We start from the raw sequence: 22,500 nt of genomic DNA on the forward strand, positions 1-22,500 counted from the left end.
CCTTCATCAGGTGTCTTGGGGAAATTTCGAACCTGGGTTCTCATTCCTAAGGTATGCATTCACACACGCCCACGCATGTATACATGTATATATTTACATATACACACATATATATTTATAAATATATATTTATGCATATACATTGGGATGGCAAGAAAGTAGTTTCGTTTTTCGCAAATAGAGTTACAATTTTTTTGAATGACTTTTATCTATGTGAGGATTTTTTTCCTTTTGACATTTTATCGTGGTTTCCTTTAGCTTACTTTAGAAGCAAATTGCACGTAATGTTGTTTACAGTCGTTAGTTCGGTGTCGATTTTCACTTGCTGTGCAAAAACGAACATTTTCGCCATATTTTGCTTTTTTATTTCCGTAAAGGCAAGAAAGTTGCTGAGGCTCACAAAGAGATATGTGAAGTTTATGGCATTGATTGCTGAACAGAACGCACACGTCAGAAATGGTTTTACATATTCCGTTCTGAAGATCTTTCACTCAAAAATGACCAAAGTTCTGGTCGACCTACTGAAGTTGATGATGTCAGAATCGAAGCCATAATTGAATCTGATTGTTATATAATTGTGCGAGAGATTGCAGAGAGGTTAAATGTATCATTAAGAATCTCGATACTTGGGGTCCACATAAATTGAAACAGATTCACTTAGCACATCGAATCAATATTTGCGATACGCATCTCAAATGAAATGAAAGCGACCTTTTTGTAAGCGAATCATCACTGGTGTTGGAATGTGGATTGTCTACAATAACATCAATCGAAAGCGATCATGGTTCAAGCGAAATGAACCAGCAAAAACCACAGCGAAAGCTGAATTGCATCAAAAAGAAGTCATGCTGTCAATTTGGTGGGATTCCAAGGAACCAAACGATCAATTAAAATGTTTACTGTCAACAACTAATGAAACTGGAGGAAGCAATCAAAGAAAAACGACCATAATTGGTATATCGTAAAGGAATCGTCTTCCACCATGACAACGCTAGGCCACACACGTCTTTGCTAACTCGTGAAAAATTATTGGTGCTTGGTTTGGAGGTGGTGTCACATCCACCATATAGCCTTGAAATTGCACCATCAGATTACCATTTATTTCGAAGTTTACAAAGTTCTTGAATGGTAAAACTTCCAATAATAATGATGACTTGAAATCGCACTTGCTTCAGTTTTTGCCTGATAAGGACCAGACGTTTTCTGAACGCACAACCATGAAGTTGTCAGAATGATGGCAGAAGGTCATCGAACAAAACAGAAATATATACAATTGATTAAAGTTCATTCTTTGTGTGAAGAAAAAATGACTTTTATTTCACACTAAAAAACTGAAATTACTTTCTTGCCAACCCAATATACACACGCGCACACACACACACACACACATACACACACACACAGAGAAAAGAGCAGTCAACTATTCATAACTGTTTTTCTCTAGATTTCCTGAAGAAAGGGTCCTAACTCTGAAATATTGAAATACTAATTAACATCGACAATAGTTTAATTTTTTAATTTGCATTTAGAAATATATACATACCATATACTATATACAATATATATACATATACATATATATATATGTGTGTGTATATACATATATATATATATGTGTGTGTGTAATATATTTATATATATATTATATATATATATATATATATATATATATATATATATAATATATATATATATATATATACATATGCATATACATATAGATAAGTGGTGTGTGTATGTGTATATCAATACGTTTCTAAATTTTGTCTTCTTATCTCGGTGGCAGTCTAATATGTCTTTATCTCTTTTTGCGTTAAGCTTGGTCTTTTCCCGTTTTCTGACATATTTTTTTGTTTTCCCTGACGCTGTCAGCATCTCTATCTCTTTCTTTCTTTCTTTCTTTCTCTGTCTCTCACTCTCTCTCACTCTCTCTCTCTCACTCTCTCTTCGTCTTTCTCTCTTTGTCTCTTTCTCTTTATCCCTCTTTCTCCTGTCCTTCTGATTTTGTCTCTATGTGTCTCTCTCTCTTTCTCTCTCTCTCCATCTTTTTCTCCTCTCTCTCTCACTGTTCCTGCCCTCCTACATATTCACATTCTCTTCTTTCGTTTCTACTATACACTAACAAACTCTATTCTTTGATTTATAAAGAACATTGCCTGTTTGGTTACACTCCATGACTTGCTGATTTTTAAAGCATATTATGTACATAAAACATCGACTTACTCAACTTCAAATGACAGCAGCAACAACAACAAAAACAACAACAGTAACAACAACAACAACAATAACAGCAATAATAAATACGCCGACAACTACAAGAGAAACATGAACAACGTCAAATGTAACAGATACAACAAAGACAATAACACCATTTATAATAATGATTTCAAATTTTGGCACAAGGCCAGTAATTTTGGGGGAGGGGATAAGTCGATTTCATCGACCCCTGTGATCAACTGGGGCTCAGTTTATCGAATCAGAAAAATTGAAAGGCAAAGTCAACCTCGGCGGAATTTGAAGTCAGGGCGTAAAAACGAACGGAATATCACTAAGCAGTTTGCCTAGTGTGCCAATTGTTCTCCCAGTTTCCCGCCTTTTTCAAATTTTAGCACAAGACCAGCAATTCCGGGGCAGTGGGATAAGTCGATTGCATGAAGGAAACGGAATATGGATTTAGTACGAGTCTTTATGCAGCACGATGATCGTTTCGACCCATCAGACTAATAGACATATACCCAAAGTTCAAATAGTTACATACACTCATCTATAAAAATATGGTGCCATAGCTTTGAAGGTGAAACATTATAAACGAATTAAAGGAATATATATATCTATACTAGCTGGTGTACCCGATAATCCTCGGAGTAAAGATTTTCTATTGAAAAGCCTTATCAGTTTCCGTCTACCAAATCCACTCACAAAGCATTGGTCGGCCCTAGGCTATAGCAGAAGACACCTGCCCAAGATGCCACGCAGTGGGACTGAACCTGGAACCATGTGGTTGGTTAGCAAGCTACTTACCACACAGCCACTCCTGCGCCTATAACAAACAATGATAACAACCAATGAGAATGCACAGTATGCATTTCAAACCCAGTGACACAAAGAGTTTCTTTGCATTTTTATTTTAAAGCAACACACGATGTATAATTTGAGGAGTCAAAACAGCAAAGTTATTACTACACACACACACAACACAACGTTTAGTAGAAACCTAATACTAATTTTAAGACAACTACAAGCTTTCAATGTAAAAATCTAAGATGTAAATGCAATTTGCTATTCTTTTCATGCACTGAACAATGGAGGATATTCTCGTAAAATGTTTCACAGTCTGTTAACAATCCATAAGAGAACAAGTAACCCTTCCTCTTTCCGCTCACCCAGTGAACTACACACTGAGTTCTATTTAAATCAAACACAAACAAGAACTCCACTATCATGTTACACTAATTTTCATACAATTTTTGGCGAAGCGGTTAAAATATTAATACTTATTTATACACATGACGTATATATGAAACCTATGATGAATTTTAGTTACCTAAACTGCAGCCTTAAAGCCTGTGCAATGAAATTCGAAACAGGTGTAAATATATCTTCTTATTCTCTTCGTACACAGAAAAATGAAACATGTCGTCACACGTTTCAATGTTCATTGGTCACACGTATATATGCATTATATAAATATACATATATATATATATATATATATATATATACATACATACATACATACATACATACATACATACATACATACATATACATACATACATATATATATACATACATACATACATGCATACATACATACATCGCTTCGAGCCAAGCTGGTTGAAAGACCCTGAACGAAGCTGCATAGAAAATTATGCCCGGTTGGATATGCAACTACTCATACTCTATGCAACGGAAACACGTGTAGGTTGTCGTAACCATAAAAATATGCTGTGTGACATTGTAAAATAAAAGGGAATATATTTTGAGGATGTACCAGTCTCCATATTCTCTATCGTTATAATTACTGTTAATATACACTCCAGATAATATCACCATCCAGTGAAGCGAAGATTGAATTACCCATCGGAAGAATTTGCTGAGTGAGTGACAACTCCTAGTAGTCATAGATGTTAAATACTAATCGTTGTGGTTAGCCATAACTTGGAACATAACTGAGAGCCAGTATGGTATACCCCTGGATAATATATCCCTCTATCTCACAAATGTATATACATTACAGTATGAAAGACAAGTAATATAAAACATTAAAAATCTGCCTGTTTACTTCACTTCATTTGTTATTCACTGTCAAAATCATCATCGCACAATTTGTGATCTGGTCTCTGACGCAGTTCTACATCAACTCGTATGACACCCTCTTGTGGGTAATTTTCGGTGAGATGTAGTGTTTTATGAAATGAAGTTATTGCCTAGTTGCAATCTTCTTTGGGCAACGTGTAAGTCTTCCTAAGAATGTTTTAAGCCGAGTTGAAGCAGAATTTCGGAATTTGTATTTTGATCTCAGACCAGTTGCAGTGGAGCTGTGTCTGTGACCACGTTGCAGATGGTGCGACGAAAATGTTAACACCAAACAAATGGATGATCAAATGAAGGTTTTTTTGCTTGTATTTTTGAATGTTTAATACTTATCTCATACCATGTAATTGTTTCAGTCACAACACGTGACTTCAGAGACCTCTAACAAAGATGTTGGCACGAAATAATTCTTTCAGATTTTGGCACAAGCTCAGCAGTTTTCAGGAAAGGGACATTTAGTCGCTCGCATCGACCCCAGAGCTCCACTGGTAGTCATTGTGTCGACCCCGAAAGGATGAAAAGCAAAATTGACATCGGTGAGATTTAAAGCCAAAGTGTAAAGAGCCGGATTAAATTCTGCCAATCATTTTGTGAGACTTACTGACGACTCTGCCAGCTGCCTTCGTCTATTTTGACACTAAATAATAAATAAGTGAAGTTTTTTGTGATTTTTTTGGTTGAATAATATTTGTTTTCCATGCTTTAATTGCTTTTGTTTCAATTCACGGTCTCAAATCAAATTACTTACCAGACAAGTACGATTCCAAATTATATATATTATGTATTATATATCTATGCATGTGTGTATGTGCATGCATGTTTCTGTACTCAAGCGTATATAGATGTAGATGTATACATACACTCACATGCATGCTCGCAGAACCACACATACATACATACATACATACATACATACATACATACATACATACATACATACATACATACATACATACATACATACATACAATATTGAGAGAATATGGTCTGGGAAAAGTTTCTAAATTAATTTATCCGTGCACGTTTAATCAACATTTATCCTTCGTTTTGCAAATAGTCTCGTGGTTATTCCATCGGACTCTTTTTGAAGAACTAACTGTGGATCAATTCGACTAGTTTAGTCTGTCTTTACAAACTCGAATGGTGTGTACTTTATCATCTCAAGGGACAGAGTGAGTGAGAAAGAGAGAACTAGCTGAATGAAAATGCTATAAAAAAATAGGCACTGCTTTGATTCTTTTATATTTTAATTTCGTTGGTTGTGCGAATTAATTCGTTCAACTGAAAGAGCCTTTTACTTTGAACACAGTGTCTATGTGCACAGTAAGGATAGACTCACAGATAGACATTGATAGATAAATAGACAGAGAGAGAGAGAGAGAAGAGAGAGAGAGAGAGAAATTCTATAGTGCTGTATAGGAAGTAGAGTATTCGAAAGAAAGCAGTGTTAGCATAGTAATTTATTAATCAAATTAGTTGCCAAGAATAACACATTCTTGATTAAATACATTACTTAAGCCCTAAGCAGGAGCGAATTTATAATCAGTATTCTCAGTAGACAATTAAAGAAGATAATTTGTCGCTGATGAAATCCTAACATAGGATGGAAACTAGACCAGCTGATTCTTTTCTCGCAACGTAGATATATTTGTGTATAAAACAACAAATTGTTTACATGTGTCTATTATGTATGTAAAAAGGCAAACTGTCAACACTTCTGCATACATAGAAGCTAGAGTAAAAACTATATATACTCTTGTACAGTATAGCATGTATATATATATATATATTTCAAGAACCGAAACATGTTATAATGTATATATAAAACTTAAAAATTTGTCTAATATAACAGCATTTTCGAACTTCATTTTTTACAAATATATACCCACTCGTATACGAGCTAATCTTATTATAATATAATATATATATATATATATATAGATATATATATATATATATATATATATATATGCGTGTATACAATAATCCTTCGCCATATCGCGGTTCACCTATCGCGGTTTATTATTTAAGCTTACGTCGATTCCTCCGTGGTGTTGTTTTGCATTTATAATAAAATAAATATATGCAAATTATAAAAATAATTTTAAAATATATTCTGTACAGTACTGTTTTTACTTCGCGGATTTTCACCTAACGCGGGGTGTTTTGGAACGTAACACCCGCGAAAGTCGAGAGATTACTGTATGTGTATGTATTCATGCATACTCTTTACTCTTTTACTCTTTTACTTGTTTCAGTCATTTGACTACGGCCATGCTGGAGCACCACCTTTAGTCGAGCAAATCGACCCCGGGACTTATTCTTTGTAAGCCCAGTACTTATTCTATCGGTCTCTTTTGCCGAACCGCTAAGTGACGGGGACGTAAACACACCAGCATCGGTGGTCAAGCAATGCTAGGGGGACAAACACAAACACACACACATACATATATATATATACATATATACGACAGGCTTCTTTCAGTTTCCGTCTACCAAATCCACTCACAAGGCATTGGTCGGCCCGGGGCTATAGCAGAAGACACTTGCCCAAGATGCCACGCAGTGGGACTGAACCCGGAACCATGTGGTTGGTTAGCAAGCTACTTACCACACAGCCACTCCTGCATGTATATTATGTATGTGATAATGTATGGATGCATGTTTGTATATATTTGCGTAAAAACCTGTGTGACGTACTTCTATATCATTTACCTCCAGCAGACACCTAAATGCACAAACACATCTTATATCATTTAGTTTCCTTGTTTACCAATAAATGGCTTCGCATTTGGAACAGCGCAGTCTACACTTTTGGCAACAGAAGTTCGATTTCATCAGCTATCCTGGCGCCATATGCCAAAGTTACTCGCTGAAAATTCTGCTGCTGCAACAACAACAGCAAATATATGTGCAACAACAACAATACAAAACAAGGCAAAACAAGAAAATATAATAAAGAAAGAGATATGGAAAAATACAAAGAAGAATGGAAATATTGAAATTATTATTTTTTGGGGGGGGTTCTGTTTGCCGTTGTTGTTGTTGATGTTTCGGCAGTTGCAGTTGTTGATTTTGCTGCTGTAGCTGCTACTGCTGCTGGTGCAGTTGCAGTTGTTGCTGTTGGTGGCGATGGTGGGGTTTGAAGGAATAATTTGAGGTTGGGTTGGTGGGTGGGTGGGTGAGCTGTGAATATCTAGAATCTACCGGCTGTCGTAGAGAGAAAAAATCTAAGAGGATTTTAGTTCCACTGAACTACGCCAAAGTATCACTATTCTGTAATACCTCTATCTACAACCAGCAGCAGTGGTTGTCAGACATCATCATCATCATTATCGTCATCGTCGTCGTCATCGTCATCAACAACAACATTACCATCATCATCATCGTCATCATCATCAACGTCATCATCATCCTCACCATCATCATTGTAATTATCATTATCATCATCATCGCCACCACCAGCACCATCATCATCATTGTCATTAACATGATCATCGTATTCATCATCATCATTATCATTACGTCGTCGTCGTCGTCGTCGTCGTAGTTGTTTTCATCATCGTCGTCGTCATCGTCATTATCATCAACATCATCATCATCACCATCTTCATCGTCATCATCATCACCATCATCATTGTAATTATTATCATCATCATCACCACCATGATCATCGTATTCATCGTCGTCGTCGTCATCATAGTCTCATATACAACAACAACAACAACACCAACAACATCGTTCTATGACTACTCATGACACACTACTACCATGGCCATCAGTACTCATCGTCGTTGTCGCCTTCGCAATCATCTTCATCGATCTACAACTACTAATGACACACACTGCTACAACCATTTTGACTATCCTTGTCGACACTAATGGCCCCCACACCGACAATACCACCGCCTCTGTCTCCGCCGCCTCCGTCTCCACCGCCTCTGTCTCCGCCGCTTCTGTCTCTGCCGCCTCTGCCGCCACGATCAATATCACAAGCATAATCATTACTTCTTAAACTAACAACTACTACTACTACTACAACCACCGGCACTACCACCGCCACTGTTCCACACTATAACACCACTGTCACCATCATCACATACCACACTACCACCACTGCTGCTCTCACTACTGCTACAGGCACCACACCACCACCACAACCATTGTCACTATAACTACCACTACGGTCACCATCACCATACTACAATCATCATCACCGTTGTCACTATCACCTCCACCACCGTTGCCATGGCCACTAACACCCGCCACAACCTTCTTCGCCATGATTGCTGCCACCATTACCACCACCACCACCACCACCACCACTACTACTACTACTACTGCCACCACCTTAACAACATAACAATAAATATCCAAAATTAAAATCATCAACATCACGAATTACTACACAATCAACAAGCCAAAAAGTGAAACTCTATGTCGTTGCTCGGTTTGCTAGAAGTGGTAACCAAATTCCCTAAAAATAAATACTACCTTTTTGAAGGATATATTGCTTGGCGGCAAGCTGGCAGAAACGTTAGCACGCCGGGCGAAATGCGTAGCCGTAGTTCGTCTGCTGTTACGTTCTGAGTTCAAATTCCTCCGAAGTCGACTTTGCCTTTCATCCTCTCGGGATCGATACATTAAGTACCAGCTGCGCACTGGGATCGATATAATCGACTTAATCCGTTTGTCTGTCTTTGTTTGTCCTCTCTGTGTTTAGCCCCTTGTGGGTAGTAAAGAAATATATATTGCTCGGTGTAGTTTTAAATGTACAAAATTAAAACAGATGATCCAATCTGACGGTTAAACAGAGGTTATACGATCGACAACACCACCACCCCATAACTATTACCACCGCCATATCTCCCATCAACACTATTATAACTAGTACTTCAACATCATCACCAATACTATTAATGCCACTGTCATCAAAATGACAAGTAAAACCTAAAATTTCTAAAGACATTTGTCGCTTTAGCTTTGTAAGATCAGGCGTAGTGAAGATGCGGGTCTGTGGCTACGTTGGTTTAGATTGTGGTTATATACATGTTTAATGAGATTTAGCATGTCTCGGTTTTAGTGTGATCGGCCTCAAAGTCTTTGTTCGCGGATAACTTAGTAGTATCTTGATAATACTTGGTAGAACTTATTATAATTTCACGATATTTTCGAAAGCAACATACCTGAGTAGTATACACAACTGCTGGTGAATGCTGAATATGCGTGTCAATGATGTATGAAAGAAGAAGCAAAGTTAGTAGTATGGTGTCGTCTGCATAGAATTTTTCTATCAGTGAAAAGCAGTGTGTCCCACGACATAGTAACATTATTACTTTATTTGCTCTGTCTCTTTGCTTTCTTTCTTTTTTTTCTTCTTTTTTTTCTCGTCGGGATTCCATAATAACGACAGAATTTCAATACTAATATTAGAACCACCAGTGTATTAGATTTGTCGTCTGTTTCAGACAATACCGAAACAACGAGACTGATTGCTTTTTGTAGCTTCCCACACTCCGTCGCTTTTGCTGCTATTTTGTTTATGTTCGCTTTGCATTTTCATAGTAATTCTTGTAGTAAAAAAAGGCTTAGCCAAATAGAACTACCATCATCATCATTGTTCTCATTCCTTTCATCATCATAATCTCCATTATCACCATCGTTTATATTACATCATCATAAACTCATCATCTTATTTCTCATCATAATCTTGTTTCTTATCATCGCTAAAACCGACTGAGAGACTTATGGCTCATCAGTTCGTCTCTCGTATTCCCAACAAGAAACAAACAGTTTTAAGAGGATGGGTGTAAGGTACGCGCAGATATGCAAGTAAGAAAAAAGGGGAGAAATTTTTCGCCTACATAGTCAGAAAGCGCCTGGAAAGTATCTGGAGTGCTGTTTCGTATTCTAGAAACAGCAAGACGTGTGTCCATAGAAGCCTTGTCAGGAAGTGAGGAAATCTCTAACTGATGAGTATCAGGGGAATTTACACTAACTCGTGTGTGCACGTGTGTGTGTGTATGTGTGTGTGTGTATGTGCGTGTGTGTGTGTGTGTGTGTGTATATGTGTGTGTGTGTGTGTGTGTGTGTGTGTGTTGTGTGTGTGTGTGACTGATTTATGATTTATGAAACTGCCCATTCACGTCATGCCACAAACTATAGATAAGATGATTTTTGTGTAGAAATGGTAGAGGAACTTAGTTGAAGATAATCCTCTCATGATATTCCTCCCATGAAAATAGTTGGTAATGTCAGGTACAGATTACACTTGTCAAATTCCTTGGCCATTTTCATATTAAAGGGTTTCAAAGTCGATTATTTTAATAGATGACATAAAATCAGGTTACCTCAAGTGCAATGATACTAACCAGTTCAAGACTTTCTGGACAAATGCAAAATATAACTCTCTTTCGACCAACTCTGATATCGAAACAACAGCTACATCAATCAAAAGAGTAACACCTGAAGAATGAAAATACTCAAAATACAATTTACCTCGCACATCTTGCAAATGCCGTTGAGGGGCATGCTACCTCAAGCAGCACAAACCATGAATCTTTTCTGCTTTTGTCATATTCTTCATCTGCACTTATCACTTTCATGTATTTTATGTAGTTTGTTCTTAGTGCTTGCTAAGCCTCCGTTTTTGGTTTTAAATCACTTTTAATCATCCACAGCCGTCTTTTTTCTCTCTCAGTCTTATCTTCAACATCTCTATGAAATTGTCCATGCATTCTTTTCTTTACCCACCTATTTTCAGTTTCATTCGTTTTCAATTTCTTGTACAGTGCTTTATCTTTGCAATCTTTCAGCCTACACAAGCCTGACCTTCCTACTAGTAATAGCGGTTCTGTGGCATTTTTTACATACCACGCTATGTTGTTTTCTTCTGCTCTAATACTGTGTTCGCATCCAATAAGTCCTCTTCCCCAACTTTTTCTTCGTACATATAGTCTGTCTGTGTCACTTTTTGGGTGGAGTGACCCATATCTAGTTAGCAACTTCTTTGTCTTTCTGTCTAAGCTGTTTTTCGTCTACTGTTCATGCGTTTATCCCTACTCCATATCTAAGGAGTGAAACCGCCCAGGTGTTGATAGCTTCGATCTTATTCCATCCGTTTGATTTCGATTTAAGGATCAGTCTCAGTCTACGCAAGTACTCCACCTTAATTTTTTCTGTCATTTCTTTCTCCATCAATTTATCCATTACCAAATTCCCAAATACATATAGCCCGTCTCTTCTATCTGCTTCATAACCTCCCCCGATGGTATCGTTAGCCCGTCCATACATTTGATTTTGCCTCTCTTCAAGACTAACACTCCACACTTTCTCAGTCCGAACTCCATTCTGATATCAGCACTGAAGGTCTATACCGTATCAACGAGGGAACTGACTCGGGCTTCATCTTTACCATGAAGTTTAAGGTCATGCATAAATAACAAATGGTTGACTTTTTGTTGGCAGCTTTTGAATACGAACCCAGCTTTTGCTTTCCCCATAATCATTGTCAGTGGTATCAAACACAGTACAAAGATCAATTATTGTTATTATTATTATCATCATCATCATCATCATCATCATCATCATCATCATCGTTACTATTATCATTATTATTATTATTACTGTTATCATCATCATCATCATCATTATTATTATTATCATTATTATCATCATCATCATCATCATCAACAACATTATTATTATTATTATTATTATTATTATTATTATCATCATTATTATTATTATTATTATTATCATCATTATTGTTATTATTATTATTATTATTATCATCATTATTGTTATTATTATTATTATTATCATCATTATTATTATTATTATCATCATTATTATTATTATTATTATCATCATTATTGTTATTATCATCATTATTATTATTATTGCTTCTTTAATAGCTCCATACGAGTTTCTACTGCACAGCCTGGTGCACTTCTGCGCTTTCGAGACGGGTGCAGCATTGCATGATTTTATTGCTGTGTGGGCGGTGGGTGGTCGGATGTAGACGCCTTCTTTTGGTGCACTGCATCAGCTTAAGCAGCAATGGAGTTTAGCTTCTTCCATTGTACTAGTGCTTGTTGTGTATGCATAGTGGGTTCTGTGAGTTGTGTTCCTTGTTGAAAAATTAATATTGTTGAGTATATGTTGCGTAAAATTTGCTGTATTATTTTATTATACACTAATTGTTTGGAGCGTGTTTGTATGTGAAGATTGCTCTATCTGAGCTGTACTACTGAATCAATAATGTTTTGCGCAGGATATGGACTGTTCCTGCTAGAACTATCTTGGGATAGTGTGTATTACTTTTGTAAGCCTTAATATTACTTCAGCGCTTTTTATCATACGTAATTCTCAAAATATTATTTGTACCATTTTCACTTTAATACCCACATCTAAAATATTTTCGTTTCAAGATCGTTCAACTAAGACAGTTTTTTCCACTTCCTTTGGGGAAATATTTTGATGAGGATTGATTGCAATGTCTCTCAGTATGCATGCATGTGTTCGTGCGTGTGCATGTGTGTGTGTGCATGTGTGTGTGTGTGTATGTGTGTGTGTACGGGCGTGTGTGTATTTTCTTTTTCTTTCTTTTAGCTTTCATTTTTAGTGCTTGATTTTTTAGTCTTGGCTTACAGTCGCCGTTAAGGCTGGAAAGATGGCGTTAAAGCTGCCGTCCCAAACACTATTCACCCACCTTCCTGTATCTTATCGAAAATTTCAACGCCAGTCTTTAATTTCTTTTTAAATGTCAACGTTCCAGGGATAAAAATTAAAAAATTACCGAAACAAAACATAACGGTCTTATTCCTCAGAATTCTCGTCAGTTTAGCAACAACGCAAAACAAGAATTTTTTAACATAAACTTTTTAAAACATACGAGAGACCTGACGCACGACATATATATTTTTATTATCATACTAGCAATATCGCCCGGCGTTGCTCGGATTTGTTTCGACCCTTTAGAATTGGAATTTTTGAAAAGTAAAAATTTTGCATTATGTACCTTGTTATTCTCTTTAAGTGGACATTTTTCTGGTTGAAATACACCGACAAATCGCGACACAGAAGACAAAAAAATCGTAAAAAATAGGGAATTTTCATAGAAAAAAAGCACCTTTTTTATGTAAATAATTTTTGCTGTTAACCTGGTCTTATTTGAATGTTTTCTTATACTTTGGTGAACTTGCGCCGCAGGGTCTCGGAGGAGATAGTGTTAGTTGAAGGCTACCAAACCTGCCATACACAGACAACTTCAGCTTTATATATATATAGAGATATTATTATTACCATTGTTATTACTATTGCTATGGTAATTGTTGCTGTTACCATTGCTGTTGTAGTTATTATCGAAATATTTTTATTACATAACCAAGCTTAGTCTTTGTGCCTGATTTACTTGACGTGGTGGAAATCGTCGCAATTTTTCAAGTATCCAAACCTCGTTAACCAGCAACTACAACCACAACAACAACAAGAACAACATGTGACTATCAACGATGGCAGAGACATCGAATATAGAAAAAAAACTAAACTGACAATAAATTCAACAATTATATAGACAACAGAAAATAAACACAGAAGAAGAAAATATCAATGAAAGAATTCAAGAAGAGAAAGAACATGAGTAGACTTAAAATATTTAAATATTCAATACATTATTTTAACAGCGTCACTATAGAAGAAGCTGTATACTGAGTAATTGTAAGCTGTGTATTTCTTAATATCACATGGGATACATAAAATATTTGTTTTGTACACAACAATGGCGATTAAAATACTTGTCTCGTGAGCAAGTTGTCTTTATTGATTCTCTTTTGTCAGTCTGTTTCACCATCTGTAATAATAATAATTACTAGTAGGACCCGTAGAAATACCGCGCTTTATAAATGTTCGTGTTTTTTTTGTTTTGATGCATAAATTTATAGGTCTTCTGGAAATTGTATCTTTATGTTATTATGTTAAATATTTCGCCTATGCTTTCGATTTCGTGCTATAGTTAAGGTTGCTATAAGCGAAACACTTCATGTGTGTGTGTAGCAACAAGGAGAATAATAGTACAGATAATAATAATAATAATAAAATAATAATAATAATAATAATAATAATAATAATAATAATAAATAATAAAATAATAATAATAATAATAATATATAATAATAATAATAACAATAACATAACAATAATAATAATAATAATAATAATAATAATAATAATAATAATAATATAATAATAATAATAATAATGCCCTAATGTAGTACCAGACAGTAGCTCTCATGGCTTCTGATCTTAACTGATTGGAAGTGTTATCATGCACATTCTTTTGTCTTGGTATAAAAGATGGGCTACAGCAAATATTCTGCTCAATACCACAGATTTACTTGTCAGTTGTTTAACCTTAACCAGTTAAGCATGTCCCTTAGTGGCTGACGATATGTGTGTCTCTGATCACGAGCAGAAGTAACGGGAGAGCATCATAGCCATGTGTTGAGAGGAATTCTTTGGAGTTTGAATAATTCACCTCTGGAAACATGGGTGTTTCGTTCAACATCCTTAAACAATCCTTATTCAGGGACCTTTTAAACGGGATGGGCTACTCGATCGGAAGAAAATTCTAACTGGGCCCCACCTGCAAGATTCATGTGCTGTTTATCTTGATATGAGATCACCATGTCGCGCACATGTGGTTGCGATGCATGTGCCTGGTGTACCCTTATCAGACGGGTAGTCGTGATGGGTATACTGGGCTTCGTAAATTTTACCCCAGTGTCACTTTGATGGCATGCACCGCTCTCTCACTCAATAATAATAATAATAATAATAATAATAATAATAATAATAATAATAATAATCCTGTCATAAGGCCTGAAATTTTGTGGTGTAAGGTAGGGGGTTAGTTGACTACATCGACCCAAGTGTTTCACTAGTACTCATTTTATCTATTGCGTAATGATGAAAGGCCAAGTCGACCTCGGCGGAATGTGAAACCAGAACGTAAAGACGGACGAAATGCCGACAAGCATTTTGTCCGGTGTAATAACGATTCTGCCAGTAAGCATTGATAACAACAGCAAAAACAACAATAATAACAATAATAATAATAGTAATCCTTTCTACTAACGGCACAAGGCCTGAAATTTTACACAACAAATATTTATGTTCAAGGGAAAATGATAATAGAAGTATACATTTACACATGTGTGCCTGTGAACGCGTGCTTGTGCATGCATGTTTGTATGTACGTATATATATTAGCATATATCTATATACTTGTGCACATACATATGCACAGACGCACACACACACAAGCATACACACACAAACACACACACACACACACACACACATTTTATATATATATATTGAGCATGCTACAGAAGGTAACATGTCTATGTACGTATTTATGCATTTATGTCAACCAAAGCATAATTAGGGCCAGTGAAATGTATGTATGAATGTATGTATGTATGTATATTCCAGTTGTTTAAGGTGGTATCGATATATGACCCACGTCTCGCAGGCATAGAGAAGAGAAGGGAGCACACATGCCTTGTACACCTTTATCATTGTCTTTCTGCATATGTCTCACCGACTCCAGAGGCGTTTTTCTAGCCTTCCGAAAGCAACACTTGCTTTCCTAATTCTATATGAAATTTCATCATCCACATTGCCATATCTGTTAATAGTGCTTCCCAGGTAGACAAACTGATCCACTACATCAAGTCGTTTACCATTCACATAGATATTTGGTACACTATACTGCTTACCAGGGGCAGGTTGACATTGTAGATCTTTAGCTGGGCTAAAAAGTCACATGCGATCACAGCACCAGTAACAGTTAAGCTTCGTGCAATGGCCATACTCGATAACGAGGGGCAACCATATTAATGTATGTATATATGCGTGTAGATAGCTAGCTAGATAGCTAGAGAGAGAGAGAGAGAGAGAGAGAGAGAGAAAGAGAGAGATAGAGACAATGAATGATTTTCAGTCTTCCTCTTTGCATAATATTTTGTTATCGCCCTCGATTTATGAATAACGTGATAACGTGTTCCGTGCAATTTAGCATTTATATTAATAATACACTGGAAAAGAATTAATGAAAAGTAAAATCTGATAACTGGAGAGAAAATATTTGATGAAAACTTATAAATTTCGCAGTAGTTTTCGAATTGTATAGAAAAGAACCCAGGTTGATACACAAGACTTGAGAATAAGAAGAAATGCAATTTTCAGTGAGATGGTCATGAGCGTAATTATGGGAAAAGAATTTCATTTCGTTCTTTCTGTGGTTGTTACATGTTTGCTCACCTATGTATTTTGCTATGTTCATTATACTTCGCCAAGTCTCTATACAAACTTTCTATTCATAGCCATCAAATATTTTTATCTATTTTTATTTATTTTTTTAAATTTTATCTATGCTAGTCGAATATTAATATATTTATTTAATTAATATAGATACCAATTTGTCTGGAACGCGTTGTTCCAAAGATGACACGAAATGTCGAAAGAGCTTGTCTGCAAATATAGAAGGATTGAGTGCGGAATCTAAAATTAAATTAAATATTTAAAATTAATTACCGAAACTTTTTTTGTTTCTTTTTTTATTTATTTATTTATTTTTTCTCTCAAATAATTTCTCATTGCAAAGAAACAAAGGCCAGCCAATAGGAAACGTTCTTATAGTGTGATGATGATTTCAGACATACAAATATATGAAGTTCTTCACTAAATGCCGATCGATGGCTAAGAGTGGTCAGTCCTCAAAGTGAATGGTTGGAAAAAGTAAACACACATACGCATGCGCGCGCTATACAAAATGACCGAAATGATATATACATATAGCAAATGATAGCAGTCGAAAATTAAATATAAGAGAAACTTTATTGCTCACAACGATCGTTACGACCCATTTTGCATCGATCCCTCGCGGGTAGTCGTGGTGTATCGCGCGGTGTAGAAGTGTCTCCTCAGATGATTTTCCAAGGAGTATCTCGTTAAATAAGCCCTCTTTCGTTTGGCTCTTATATAGCATGCCATTCCTGCCCAACGGCTTAAACCTACGGTCACTAACAACATGCTGTATTAGAACCGAGCAAAATAGGATGTATTTAACAAGATACTCCGTGTAAAAATCACATGACGAAAAACTTTTGTACCGAGAGATGCATCACAACCAGTTGCACAGTACCCCACCTATGAGGGATCGAGGCACGATGGGTCGAAACGATCGTTGTGAGCAATAAAGTTTCTCGTATATCCCATTTTCAGTCTCTGTCATTTGCTATATATTCGACGAACGCTGAGGAATTCCAGAGATAGATCCAGCGACAATTATGTAAATACCGTGGATGACGTCAGATAGCCATACGAGGGGCGTTCAATAAGTAATGCCCCGGATCCACTTGCATTTGTTTGATCTAGCTGAAATTTTGCATGTTCAATTATTTATATCTCTATAGAACAAGTGGCAAATAACAGCTCTGAACCAATCGTGGTTTCTGATTTACAGGTGTTTGAACTGAGCCAAGTATGAGCCTGTTGAGTGCCGAGCAGTGATCCGGTTTTTGTATTTGAAAGGACGCACACCACGGGAGACTTTTGATGAAATGAAAGTAACTTATGGTGATGATGCCCCATCATATGACCTTGTAAAACGCTGGCCTCGTGAATTCAAACATGGTCGGAACTCTGTGGAAACAGCTCCCAGATCTGGTCGCCCTCATTCTACCATTGATGAGGCATCTGTCCATCAAGTTGAGGCTGCCATTTTGGAAGATCAACGCATAACTATTCGCCAAATAGCCCATGAGGTCAAGATTAGTACTGGGTCTGTGGAAACTATCATTCATGACCATTTGCATATGCAAAAGGTGTCTGCCAGATGGATTCCCAGGCTGCTCACACCTTTCCAGAAGCAAGAATGTGTCGAGTGCTCGAGGATGAATTTGGAGATGTGCCAAGAAGATGAATCAAAATTTTTCAAAAGACTGATTACACAGCATGAAACCTGGGTCCATCACTATGCTCCAGAGACCAAAGCCAAGTCAATGCAGTGGGAACATCCTGACTCACCTCCTCCAAAGAAGGCAAGGGTGCAGCCCTCCGCTGGCAAGGTCATGCTCACAGTCTTCTGAGACCAGGACGGAGTAGTGATGACAGATTTCCTGGCAAAGGGTACCACAATTACAGGAGCCTATTATGCTTCAATTTTGAGGAAATTAAGAGAAGCTATCAAAATCAAGAGGCGGGGCAAGATCAGCAAAGGCATCTTCCTCCTGCATGACAACACTCCGGTCCACAAGTCGTGTGTCACCAGATCAGAAGCACAGGCGTGCGGCTATGATTTTCACCTTCCCAGCCATGAAGTTGTTTTTGAAAGGAAAGCGTTTCCCAGATGATGCAGCCTTGATTTCTGAAGTCACGTCGTGGTTGGAGGACCAAGCTGGAGTCTTCTACAAAAACGGTCTCCAGAGCAGCATCAAACGATGGAAGAAATGCGTAACTCTGGGTGATTCCTATGTAGAAAAAGACTAATAACTGTGCCAAGTTTCGTTGCTCTACTGCTGTGGAAAGTGGGTCTTATTGAACGCTCCTCGTAAGTGTCGACATGCTTCACCGGTTAACTACTAGGTAAATATCCAATATTTAAATAAAATTACTTATATATATACATACATACATACACACATACACACATATACATACATATATATACACATAAAGTAAATAAACATCTTTTAAAATTGCATTTTCAAACCTTCTTTCGTATATGTATATATATTTATATATATATATACAAGAGAGCAAAGTGTACGTATACGCTATATTATATATAAAAAAGACAAAAATGGGACAAGAACACAAAACATCCAGACAGGTGATACATATATATATATATAATATATATATATATATATATATATATATATATATATATATATATATACTACATATTATATATATATATATATATATTATATATATATATATATATATATATATATATATATATATTATATTACCGAAGTAGACAGTAAACACATAAATGTGAAACAAGGTGGATAAAAGAGTACTCAAATACCAGTGGTAGAGTAATATGCTTTATTTTAAGCAGCAGAAAATTAAACAAAATCTGTTACTCTGAGATTCTCGTTGCCGTTCATCAGACAGTTTTTGTTAGAATGGAACCGATATATCAATTCAATCTAGACTTACAACGCTACACCTTTAAAAAGAAAGACTTGTTTGATTGGCCCCTTAGAAAAAAAACCGTCAATCTTCGAGCGATAAACAAAAAGGTCAAAAATATATGTATATATATATAAAAAAGCTTATAAAAATTATAAAATCCGAGGAAAAAACCTTACATTGAATAAAATACATATTGACATTAATGAAGAAAGTATAAATTAAGTATAAATTTTAAAGGTGTAGCGTTTGTAAGAGTCTAGATTGAATTGATATATCGGTTCCATTCTAACAAAAACTGTCTGATGAACGGCAACGAGAACTCAGAGTAACAGATTTTGTTGAATTTTCTGCTGCTTAAAATAAAGTATATATATATATATATATATAATATATATATATATATATATATATATATATATATATAGATATATATCTAATATATATATATATATATATATATATGTATGTATGTATGTATTATATTTATATTATATATACATATTCATACATATCGTCCGTCTCTATATATACATACATATATAAATAAAAATAATTAGAAGAATCAGTTTTTAGACGGAGTCCAATAAATGTCATCAAATACATGGAACAGTTTGTGATACTAATATGGATTATTTATTTAATTTAACCAGATACGTTATCATATTATATCAATTGGAACTCATCAGTGGATATTAATTAAATATTTAAATATTTAAAGTTTGTGCCTTTAGTTTTATTCTTTGTAATCATATTAAAATAATTTCGTTTCCTAACTAATTTATATGTTATTCCTTTCACACGCCAATTCAAATTCAGTACTGAATTTTACAAGCGTAACTTTGTTAGTATTCAGTTACTTTCGCTCCTATGATTATCTACTAATTACTCCCTCCCTGTATATCTACGTCAACATCGCCACGATTCTCCATTGATGGCGATGTTTACCTACACATATAAGCAAGGAGTTCTGAGTGGATAATCATACGAACGAATGGAAGTGAATACTAACAAAATTACGCTTGTAAATTTCAGTTCTGAATTTGAATTGGTGAGTGAAAGGAATGAAATAAAAATTAGTTACAAAACGAAATTAATGGCGGTGCCCCAGCATGGCCACAGCTCGTGAGCTGAAACTAGATGAAATAAAAATAAAATAAATAAAATAATGTTTTAATAAGAATTTTCATCCGCAAATATATATATACATGAATGCACATATATATATATACATATATACATATATTTACATATACATACATATACGTGCATATACATACATATACATATATATATATATATATATATATATATGATATAGTACATTACTACATGTACATATACATATATATGTATACATACATATATACATATACATACATGCACATATTTATACATATATATACATTTATATACATATACAGACATATATACCATATATATATATATATATATATATAGATATACATATATATATACATATACATATACATACATACAGATATATGCATACATATATATATACATATACATACATACACATATATACATGTATACATATACATACATGCACATATATATACATATACATACAAACACATATATACATATATATACATGCATGTATATATACAAATACATCATATATATACATACATACACATACATATGTATCCATACATAATATATATATATATATATACATCCATATATACATACAAATATTTATATACATATATATGCATACATAGACATGCATACATATACATGCACACATATACATACATATATATGTGTATATATTATTATTATATATATATATATATATATACATATAAATACATACATATATATGCATATAAATACATACATATACATATAAGTAAATACATATACATACATACGTATATATACGTACATATACACAAATATATTTGTACATACATGTATATACATATGTATGCATACATATATATATATATATTCATACATACATACATACATACATAATACTTACATACATACATACATGCATACATACATACCAGGTCATTCGTGAGGAATTATCAATCCGCGAATAGTACTTTATAAGTTCTGTGTTATTACACCATGTTAACAACATAGTTTAGATTTTTAGATTAGTAAGGAACTCCACGTTTTCTTGTAGCATGGTCCTATTCTATATAGTAAATTCATGGTTGTGCGCCAGTTATTCTGATTTTTACGCAAAGTGATATACAAGACGAGTCATAAATAATGGTCCTTACATATTTTTATTTTACTTCAATAAAAAAAAATATGTAATGATCATTATTTATGCTTTTTCTTGTATATACGTGTATGCATGTATCTTTTATCTTTTACTGGTTTCAGACTGCGGTCGTGCTGGAAATGACCAGGAAGAGTTTTTTAGTCGAATGAATCAACCCCTAATACTTATTCTTTGAAAGCCTGGTATTTATTCTATCGGTCTCACTAACATATAGTCGCTAACATATAGGGACGTAAACACATCAACGTCGGTAGTCAAGGGATTGTGGGGGAAAAAACACAGACACAAAGGCACACACTCACACACATACATATATTTACTTATACAACGGGCCTCTTTCAGTTTCCGTCAACTAAATCTACTCACAAGACTTTGGTCGCTCCGAGACTATAGTAGAAGATCCCACGCTCAAGATGCTACGCAGTTAGACTGAACCTGGAACCATGCGGTTGGCAAGCAGGCTTCTTACCACTACACAGTCACACCTGCGCCTAGATATATACATAGGTAGATAGATAGATAGATAGATAGATAGATAGATAGATAGATAGATAGATAGATAGATAGATAGATAGATAGATAGATAGATAGATAGATAGATAGATAGATAGATAGATAGATAGACATACGTACATGTGCGTGTGTGTGTCTGTATATATATATATATATATAATATTAATTAGAGACAAAACCACTATTAT

General features: G+C 35.1%; 1 long non-coding RNA gene across 2 annotated transcripts in view; it reads right to left on the reverse strand.

The window, feature by feature from the left end:
- Window positions 1–20,987, reverse strand: part of LOC118762376 — a 29,723-nt gene extending 8,736 nt beyond the window's left edge. The window contains exons 1-3 of one of the 2 annotated variants that reach the window (XR_004998119.1): window positions 20,962–20,987; window positions 15,963–15,965; window positions 3,912–4,024 (exon numbers count right to left, since the gene is read on the reverse strand). This is a non-coding gene — a long non-coding RNA (uncharacterized LOC118762376). Of the gene's footprint in view, window positions 1–3,911; window positions 4,025–5,253; window positions 5,286–15,962; window positions 15,966–20,961 lie in introns of those variants that run through there. The other variant, XR_004998120.1, reaches the window with a different exon arrangement.
- Window positions 20,988–22,500: the final 1,513 nt, after the last annotated feature.

Source organism: Octopus sinensis, linkage group LG2 (genome assembly GCF_006345805.1).
Source record: "Octopus sinensis linkage group LG2, ASM634580v1, whole genome shotgun sequence".
NCBI lineage: Eukaryota > Metazoa > Mollusca > Cephalopoda > Octopoda > Octopodidae > Octopus > Octopus sinensis.